Source organism: Pinus tabuliformis, chromosome 2_1 (assembly GCF_031772625.1).
Source record: "Pinus tabuliformis cultivar Carrire ecotype Pingquan chromosome 2_1, CPIR1, whole genome shotgun sequence".
Taxonomy (NCBI): domain Eukaryota; kingdom Viridiplantae; phylum Streptophyta; class Pinopsida; order Pinales; family Pinaceae; genus Pinus; species Pinus tabuliformis.
The window spans coordinates 908,851,973-908,862,896 of NC_142299.1; positions in this window are offsets into that span (position 1 = coordinate 908,851,973).

Consider the following 10,924-nt stretch of genomic DNA (forward strand, 5'->3'; position numbering starts at 1 on the left):
GCCTAATTGCATATCTAAACTTTGTTGAATCGTCTTCCCCAACCGTAGACTTTTAGCATTGAACATCTTTAGGAGGTTCCTGTTTGATATTCTGAGGTACCAGGGCGAAGGTTCCATTTTCTAATTTGGTGAATTTGGGGAAATTGTCGGAGTTACTGGGTATGTTATTGCCCCTACGTACTTTTTTTCTTTCTTTTTATTTTATCCTAAGAAGTAGGAGTCCATCCCAATTTTTCTTTGTAGAGGATGGGAAACACATTTCAATGTTGTTAAATTCTCTCTTTTGGGAAAATTCTTGCCATTAATGCCCCACACCATTGAAAATAAAATGTGGGTCATCCCCAACCTTAAGGAAACTCCTGTTACTAGCTAGAGTTTTCCCTAAGGGGCTTGGGTATTTTTCTAGTTACCAAGGGCTTGGCTTCTGGAGGGCCCGAGACTGATAAGGGGCTTGGGTATTTTTCTATTACCAAGGGATGCCCTATGGAGGGTCCGGGATTGATACTTTTGACAATCACAAGTTAGATAAGGAAGAAAAGCATTAAAATAAAGGCAATAAAAAAGTCGAGGTACGAAGTTGTTGATACCCCCACTTGTAGAATTGTAAATGAACATGTTGTAAATGTCGTTCCTTTCTCAATCACTACCGTTGCATCCAAAAGAATATTTTTCAAGTGATCTTGGCCAGCTAGGTAATATCCCTCATTTTGTTTATACTATTTTTCTTTGATAGAACAACTTCCAGTTTTACCAGCTTCAACTTTACAGTATCAATGACTAACTCTAGCTTCACCTTTTTCTTTTCTTTTGTCCTTTGGGTCGATACCCAACTTCAGGCATAGCCGATCAATCAAATACAAAGATCGAGATGGATAACCCAATCAATAGGATGACTTGACTTAGTAGTCAATCAATAGGTCGAGGGGTTTCTAAAATAGAAAAATAGCCCGGAAACCAGTGGCCTCATTCCTGGGTTTTAAGACATTTTTGAGTGTCGGAAGGAATCCTATCATCGACCGCCTAAACTGGATTTTATTTGCTACTGATAGAGAGAGAAGATATATTGACTTTCAACAGATGCTTTTCATATATGTATAATCACTTCATCCTGAGTGGTGTTTGTGTGAGGTGGTGGTATCATGCTATATATCATATATGTGATAAATAATCTATATAAAAATATTTTTAGGGGAATAAAAACAATACCTTAATGCTTATGATAGATGAGAAAAATGTATAGATCTAATTCTCCTTCGACCAATATGTATAGCAACCGATATAGAGCTATCGCTATTCTTGGGCTATGGTTTTCATATAATTTTTTGATGTTTGTGGGTTACTTTTCGATGTTCATTCCAGTCTTTTCGAGGTTTCAAACCCCATGCGCATTCCAGGATCTAGAGGTCGATGGCACTATCTCTAGTCATGATGTTCAATACTCATGTCCATGAAACCACGTGGTTTAGTTCAACCAATGAATAGAAAGAACAAAATTACTAACTTTTGTGTAGATCCCTTCCTTGTACTTAGGTGACAGTATCTGGTACCTGTCAAGGGGTACATGGTACTATTTTAGAGAGAAACCTCATGAAAAGGGTAAAAGGTATAGGTTAGTAACAAGAAAATCCATTTGATGATATCCCAGATGTGGCGGTTGGGGTTCATCGGACCCATCAGAAAGAGGTTTTGACTTTGGCAAAATGTGAAATGCGCTACTAAACTATAACCTTTATTATCGTTTTCCATTGTTTCTTTTAGTTTGAGTGAGGTTGTTATAACCTTTGGCTAGAGGCTAGAGAGCTAGGTCTATGTCGTTGTCAACTCCTACTCGACCCTTTACCTCTAACTCCTGCTCACATAGCCTCCTGACATAGCCCCATCCTACTAGTGGAGTCAGCTTAAACACCGACCCCACCCTCACAAATAGACCCGAATGATAAGGCTTCAACAACACAGACCCAATAGTTGTCTTTTGCATTAGTTTTGGAGTTGTTTACCTATAATTTTTTTCGAGTGCACCCAAACTACTACAGCGTAAGAAAGATGGATAAGCTGAACTTGGACTATGCTTTATATATTCCAGTGCACATCATCCTTCACCATGGCACATTGAGTGTTGTCCTCAGAGCTCTTGTTTTGGTTCCTAACCATTTTTCCACGAGGGCCATCACTTCCAAAATCTGAAATTGAAGATAAACTAAGATATAGAATATCACTGAAGACATTATTGACTTTCGTACATTTCAGACTACCTATTAAAATAACTGGATTTTTTTCTTCACAAATCAGTTATGACAAATTATTACTTATTTGAAAGCATTTTAAATTACAAATTATATATATTCAAATTACACAAAATATATATATATATACAATTTCGCATACACAGTATTGACGACTAACTACATATCAATCAAAGAGGCCAAGTCGGTTAGAAATACATGTTTTTTTGGGAGCCTTTCTTCCATTTCAGCCTATTTACCACCATATATTTTGTGAGTTTAAATATTAGGAGAGAAAATTTTTATGGTTAAAATATTTGTAAAACTATATATCAAAAAATGAGTATTCCCGAAATTTTGTATACATTAAAATTTTGGCAACATATTTCCTATTTATAATATAGGCTGCGTAGACTGCATTATTGAACCTCTCATCTTTACAACAATCATTACAACCTATCATGTTGTCATTTTAAAGCATAGTAGCAAAATTGGGAAATTTTGGCATTTGGCTAATTTTATCTCACTCCACTTACTTTTCCCCGTCTTTGACAATATACCTCAAGTTTTCAATGCAGGCGGAGTCTGGACACATAGGCAGCGGGATCCTAGTGCGAGTCCCCGTCAATCGTCCTATCATCTAAGAAAAATTTGCTTAACTGAATGCAAATGCTTTCATCTTGGTGGTTTTTTGGGGGCTAATTTTCATGCGAAATTTCCTTTGCAGGTTGGGATATTGATCAATTTCTTAAGGATATTGGAGAAGTAACCTTAATTGTATTGACTGTTATAAAGAGTGTGTTATAAAAAGTGTGATTATGTATTAGATCATGGTTTTGCTATTTTATTAATAATATTGTTTTTCCACAATTGTACTAATTCTGAGAATAAAGAAAATTTTATAAGTTTTTGTGTTTTATTTACTTTATGCAGAGATTTAATGACATTTTCTCTAAGACTGATAAGAGGAAAACTAAATATTTTATGTTATATTTAAAGCCTAAAGAGAAATTTCGAATGCTCTGCTTGAAATATTAAATATACAGTTGTTTTTCATTTAAAAAAAATTTAAAACTTGAATGCAAAAAACAGTTGGACTTTCGGTTTCTGCTCATGATTTCTCTAAATACACCCTAACCCACACTAACTTTCATAGGTAAATCTACAATTTCAAGCGGCAATACATAAAGCGATGTAGCAATGCTAAGTTCATTGCTAAGTTCACCACCTTAAACGTGGTCTTACTGCTCCCAGGATTACAATGAAGCGATGTAGCAATCCCCCACCCTTCTTCTTCAATGCAAAAAACAGTTGGACTTTCTTGTACATATTCTTTGGATTGGCCTACCCTTCTTGTCTCAACGCCTGGCTGTAAGGAAGGCAACTGGCTAGAGAAATTTATTGTATTCGAATACCATGTGACAGTAAAGTCTGCAAATAAATACGTAGTTACACCCGTTACTTGCAACATCCCTCCTTCCTGGATATTTAGGTAGCCCGATACGGGGAGTTTATTCATTCACTTTTGACGAGAAACATATGGAGTCTATGGAGGCCCAGGAATTATCTGGTCGAAAGTGATCGAATCCGAATAAAAAATTTCAAAATTTCAAAATATTTTGTTGATGCAGTGTTCGAATCATGTTTTTAAAACGTCTAAAATACCTAAAATTATGAATTTAAACAGCGTTTACTTGGATTTACAAAAATCTCTGCCATACAAAAATATATGGCCAACACACTAGTAACAACAAACCATACAAAAAAATTCTATGAGGGTTTGGAAAATTGGTGGGGTTTTCACCAAGGTTACTCACTGCTAAATTTTGAATTTCAAATGTTTGAATTAAATCCAATAGTGAAAAAGTATAGGGAATTTTAGACAGTTATGTAAAGCAGTTGTCTATAATGCGACTTTTTGGAAGCCTTTCCGGTGGGTCTTTCCGGTCAAAATCCGGCAACAATTTATTCGAATAGCAAGTTTGATAGCTAGTTTCTGCACAATCAAAGCGTCCCAGGAATCCAAATATGTAGTTAAAATTCCGGTCAAAATCCAGCAGCAATTTATTTGAATCGCAAGTTTGATAGCTAGTTTCTGCACAATCAAAGCGTCCTAGGGGTTTTCCAGGGTGGTGAATCCAAATATGTAGTTAAAAAACCATTTTAACTGCAACAAATCAAGATTTAACCTCAATTTCTTCGGCCGGATTCCATCACCGGAATCTCCAAAAAATCGCATTATAGACAACTCCGTTATGTAAATGAAGGATCACTGACCACTTTAATTGAAGATCCGCTATGAAGGATCACTGACCACTTTAATTGGGAGTAGTCTTTAACGCGACTTTTTGAAAGCCTTTCCGGCGATTTTTTCCGGTGAAAATCCGGCAGTAATTTATTGGAATCCAAGTTTGATAGCTAATTTCTGCACAATGAAAGCGTCCCAGGGGTTTTTCAGGGTGCTGAATCCGAATATGCAGTTAAAAAACCATTTTAACTGCAACAAATCATGATTTCATCTCAATTTCTTCCGCCGGATTCCGTCACCGGAATCTCAAAAAGTCGCATTATAGACAACTCCCTTTAATTGAGGATCTGCTGCATTTACTTCTACGTCACAGCTCATAACAACCAAAACCGATATTCGCCGAGCAGCTTATGAGAGCAGATAAACCCATCTTCTCTGAGTAATTATAAGGAATTCATGGTGAATAAATTCATTGTAATTTTAGTTTTATTTAAATGTTTATTTAATTTAATTTTTTTAATTTTGTTGGATAAGAGCAAAATTTCAATTTTAATGATGTATGGACAGAATTACACATCATATTGGGCTGTAAAATGAGCCATAATATTATACTACCAAAAATTAAAAATAATAATAAATGCAATTAATTATATTTTATATTATAATTAATCTAGATTTATTTTAACTATGGATCAAATCTTTCAAAGTGTAAATCTCTTTTTTAAATAAAAAGCTTGAAGAAATTTTTTTCTCTCAACACTTAATAAACACTGTTTTAAAATGAATGTAGACTAGTATTTAAAATATTATCATGAATAAAACTCTATAATATTTTTCCATTTCTTATTATAATATTAAATTTATACCAGCATAGATCCATGCTTAAACACATGTCTAACATGAGCCAGGGATCAAATTTATTTTGATGTAAACTTATTTTAGAGTGCAAAAAACAATGTGTAATTTCTAATTATTTAAATTGTATTTTTAAATATTATAGAAATTACATAACATGTATATCAAGTCATTTTATCATGCATTAAACTTGGTTTTTTAATATTAATATATTTGTAAGTATACATTAATATTAATTCATATTAAAATATTTTATATTGGATATTTTATTCTATACAACATTAAATATATTATTTTAACATTTTTTTTAATATATAAATATATATAAAGTTGACATCAGGTATTAAAATATCTTTGAAAAGTATAAAGTTTAAACATTTTACTCAGATAATTTTTATTTCTAATTATTTTATATAAAACTATATTAAATTAGTTATATGAACAAATAATGAAATAAATATAACATTTTTTTATTTAAAAAACCACTGTAAAATAAACTTTTTCGTTTAATTAACAATAAAATTATATAATTTGTGTTAAATTTATCAATATTTAATAAAATGATTCATTGTGATATAAGTTTGTTTGCTCATATAATTTGAGTTAAATTTATTAATATTTTAATAAAATGATTCATTGTGATATAAGTTAGTTTGTAAAACTATTCCAAATTGTGATAGGGGAGAGATTCCTAATGTTGTGCAGGGACCAGTAATTGATATAGTACTGGTCCCACCAAACCACGAGAAATTGAAACTTTTGCAACCCATATTTAAACAAAGGTAAATAACATTAAGTATAAATAAGTATTAATTTATGTCCAAAATTTCCCCATACATTGACTTGGCCCACAACTGTCCATAAATAGTATCTTAATACGTAAGAGTGCAAACCATATTGACCCAACTAGAAAACAGATAAAACCATAAATTCTTCCAAAATGGTCTATTCAAGAAGTACAAAGTAGCAGTCACATCAACCCCCACTCATCAAAACTGAAGCTTTGTATCCCAAATAAATATCCATACGTGCACATAATAAAAGGGAATGTATGTCAGCCATAACTGCTGTGTTGTTCAACAACTAAACCCCCTATGTTCAATAAATGACACCCAACCCAATAACATTTAAACCCACTTTGTTCAATAAATGACACCCAAACCCAATAACTGCAATAAATGACACCCAACTCACTCTATTTCTCATTAAAACAAATCAAAGCACATGGATCAACAAATAACAAATTCCCAACCATTAGATCACATCAAATTAAATCCAGACCACACATTCAAAATGAAGCCATTGCAATCCATGTCCATCCATGTCCACCAATTAAATTCAAGTGCCAAAAACTATAAAAGAAGTTCAACCATTGTTGAAGTTGCATCTTATGCTTTCAAACTATTCAGCAAACTTGAAGACAAAACATCACAAAATAGTTGCCAGTATATCCAGGTTAGTTATATCAATTACAACACATTTTTCTTACAGTTCTATTTTCATTTATCAGAGTTCTTATAGTTTCAGTTCTTACAGATTCAGTTTCACTTTCATGAAAATCAACACACAGCCTACAGTTCTATTTCACAATTCACCTTCTTACAAATTCAGTTTCACTTTCATGAAAATAAACACACAGCCTATAGTTCTATTTCACAATTCACCTATTTCTATTTCTATGTTCAGACTTATAGACGTATTGATGTGCCCGGCAAGATTTTATTGAAAAGCATAATCAAATGACTACTACTTAAGAAGAGTCGACATATAACCAAGAGGATTAGACGAAAATAGACTGTAAGGAAAATACTGTTAAGGAGCACCGAGATATAACCACAAGGATATGACAAAAATAGACAGTAACGAAAAGACTGTTAAGGGGAACCGAGTTATAAGATGAAAACATACAGTAAGGAAAATATTGTTGTCCATTTAGATGAAAACATACAGTAAGGAAAATAGAGTCCCCAGAACAACATTTATAATGATGATCCATCTCGAGGCACTAGTCATCAGAATCTATGATTGGTATTATGAATGATCGGAATCAATAAGAATCGAGGCCCCTCACCTCATCAGATGCAGCTATCACCTCGGGCTATCACTATGAAATGCATTCCTCGCATACGAATTAGTATCCTAGCACACAGATATGGACCTCCACTCATAGGAGTTGTGGCCACCAACAATGTATCCTCTCATTGTTGTTGTGGCCACCGTAAGATATGTCAAAATAACCCCCACCCAAGTGTGAAATCATGCGAATGAGCTAGGGAACTACCTTAATAAGCTTTCAAGTGGTTAACATAGTGTCAAATCACCATAAAAATGCATGCAATAAGGCTAGTGCTCCATCAAGGGATGTTGGACACATCATAACAAAGTGTTTCATGTGTGCAATTCCCTCATATCTCCTAGGAAATTCTAACTAGGAGATTTCAAACTTGAAATATCTAGACAATGTGAACAACGAGAAAGTAAGCTAGTGCCCTCAATAAGAATGATCTCCAAAATTGCAAACCATAAGAAATTCAGCATCCAAAGTGCTAGGGTGCTCCATCTTAATGAAGATTAATCACAACCAAACCATGGTGAAGCACCCTTAATTTAACCATCATACCAAGAAGCAAATTATTAACACTTGAAACTTAGGGGGACCCTAAGTTGATGTGTTCCCACTACATGAAATGCATGAAGTGTTTAATAGTTGCTAAGCTGAGACAACCCAAACATGCCAACACTGCCAAATAATGAGGGTGCACCAGAACATCAAGAGTTTAAACCATTAGGCACATGCTAACTCATCAATTAGGCCACCACTAACATGCTAGAACATCCCATCCCACACTCACTAGAAACCATCGTGGCAATAATTTCACCCTAAGATAGCACCATTTATAAGCCAAAACAAAAATGAACCCCTTGTCCATCAAAATATCTGTCATTGTGATCTTGCAAGCTTGATCCGTGTGACAAAAATTCACTAGTGTTGTGATGAAAATCACAAGTGCAAACCTCATGTAACATGAGGGGAACAACTTGTAAGAAAGGGGTTGGCCCCGTGGTTGTTTATTGTGCTGTGGTTTTAAGTTTTAATTGTTATAGCACCAAAAACCTTTCACACAGCAAGCCCTGTAATTTCAATTACCAAGATAAATTAATGCATAGGAAATCCTGGTGTGGTTTATTTCTTTTTGCCTGTTTCTGTGCATGCTCATCTGTGTATTTGAGCTTTCAGTGCAAGCTGTGCTAAAGTGACTGAGATTGTAACAGGCAGGGGTGTCCTCTAGTGTCGGCATCACCAAATCAAAGATGAAGACATATACAAGACAACATAGTAGCATACCGAACAAGATGCTACTATGAGCAACAAATGCCCCAGCTACTTTTATCATTTATCTTTTGGATGGACACTATATTAGCAAATCACTGAACAAATTTTTACTTGTTTTTCCTTGGTGATACTTTGAACACTTTTAAGTTCAGAGGAGAACATAATGATCATATCAAGCTTTTATTGCAAGCGCTTAGGGAACAATAGATTCATGTCAAACTCGGTAAATGTTGTTACTAAAAATCTAAGTTTTCTTCCATTTCCATCCAGTTACATCACTGCAGTGGAAACGTAGGGATGTGGTCAAAGGACAGGTTTGGAGAAAGGGATGCTGAGGCAAGAACTCTATTTGTAATCTTTGACTTCTGTAATAATACATATTCCAATGTCAGCCAATCACTTACAGAAAAAACAAAACAACAAAACAATAAAAAACAACAAACAACAAAACAATATTTTAAGTATTCAAACCGAACAAGAGCTTTGTTGGGAAATGCATAACAAAACCAATCAATACAATCATGGTATTTTAAGTGTAAAGACAAGTTATCAAAACAACAATCACTGATAATTTTGAAGACATACAACAAAATGATTCTGTATATTTGATTTTTCAAGGATACTAACATACATGTTGATAATTTCCTGTAATAAAGCAGAAGTATTTTTGCCTTGTATGAAAGCATAATTTACAAATATTCTAATGTCTAAATGCATGCAATAATTTTACAGGTTGTTGCATCTATGGCAAAAGGAAGTTATGCTACTCGTACAAGGAGAAGTGGTAGGAGAGTGACAAGGGGTGCGCAGCTGCGATGCACATCATCTGATGAGGACAGGACAACTGATGTCAATGTCAACAATGCACCAAGGAACATTGTTGAGGATGACCATGTGATGGCAGCTGATGTTAACACACCATCAACCACAGAACCACCATCAACAACAGTCCAAGGGGCAAGTTCAACTAAAAAGATCAGTGCTATAAGAGGATGGACAAAAGAACAAATGTTAGTTGCAATTGATGACATAGAGTTTAATGGATACTCAGTTCGGGCATCTGCAAAAAAACATGGTATTCCTCCCTCATAAATACATTATTGGATAAATGGACTGACTCATACAAAATGTAGAGGGCCTCTTGCAGTTATGATTGAGGAGGAGGAGGCTGAGGTGGTTGAGTGGTGTAAAGAGATGGCCCATTTGGGACATGGGCTAGAGTTGATACAACTGAAATCCACAGTTGCTCAAATCTGTCAAGGGAGGCCAAACCCATTCAAAGATGGGTTTCCTGGTAAATCATGGTGGTTTGAGTTTTAAAAAAGGCATCTAGAACTTGTATTGAGTATTGCTGAGGGCCTTCACAGAGATAGAGCATTAAATTTGCGCCCTGCAGTTGTGAAAAATTTCTATGACACACTTTCTAGTGCTTACGATAAACATTCTTATGGAGCAGACCATATATGGAACTATGATGAAACAAGTTTACAGGTAAGGAGGAATTGTGGCATGCAGGTAATTGCCAAGAGAGGGAGCCGAAATGTGCCAAAGATTTTGCCTAAGACTAAGGAGTGGATAACTATTTTATGTTGTGTCAATGCAATTGGTACTTCAATCCTAGGATTTTATCTATTCAAAGGTAAAAATCAACTGAAAAAATATATACAGAACTATGAACCAGGTGCATGCATGGCTACACATCCCCATGCATGGATGACTAAAGAACTGTTTCTAAGTTGGATTTTTCACTTTGCTGCATCGGTACCAGGTGGCGTCTCGCCTAATAACAGACACCTATTGGTATTAAATGGCCATGGGAGCCACATGGTTGTACAAACAATTGAGGAAGCAAACAATTTAGGCATTGACCTATTGACATTGCCCTCTCATACCACTCAAAGACTGCAACCCCTTGATGTTAGTGTGTTTGGCCCTTTCAAGAACTATTTCAGGTCGGAGCATGCTGCATGGATGGCAAAGAATCCAGGGGTTGAGGTGAAAAGGTTTGAGCTAGCAGAGCTTGTAAGTAAAGCTTTTAAAATGGCTTTGACACCATCAAATATCAAGGCTGGCTTTAAGAGGACAGGAATCTGGCCACTAAACTATGATGCTCTTATGCATGATACTGGTTGTAGCCAAGCGTTTCATGTGGATGGTCAGGAAGAAGGGAATGCCCAAACAGGTGTTGAAGTGCAAGAAGTAGATGACCAAGATGATGTTGTTGCGGCTGGTAATATGATTTCCCTATCTCAAGGACACTTATAT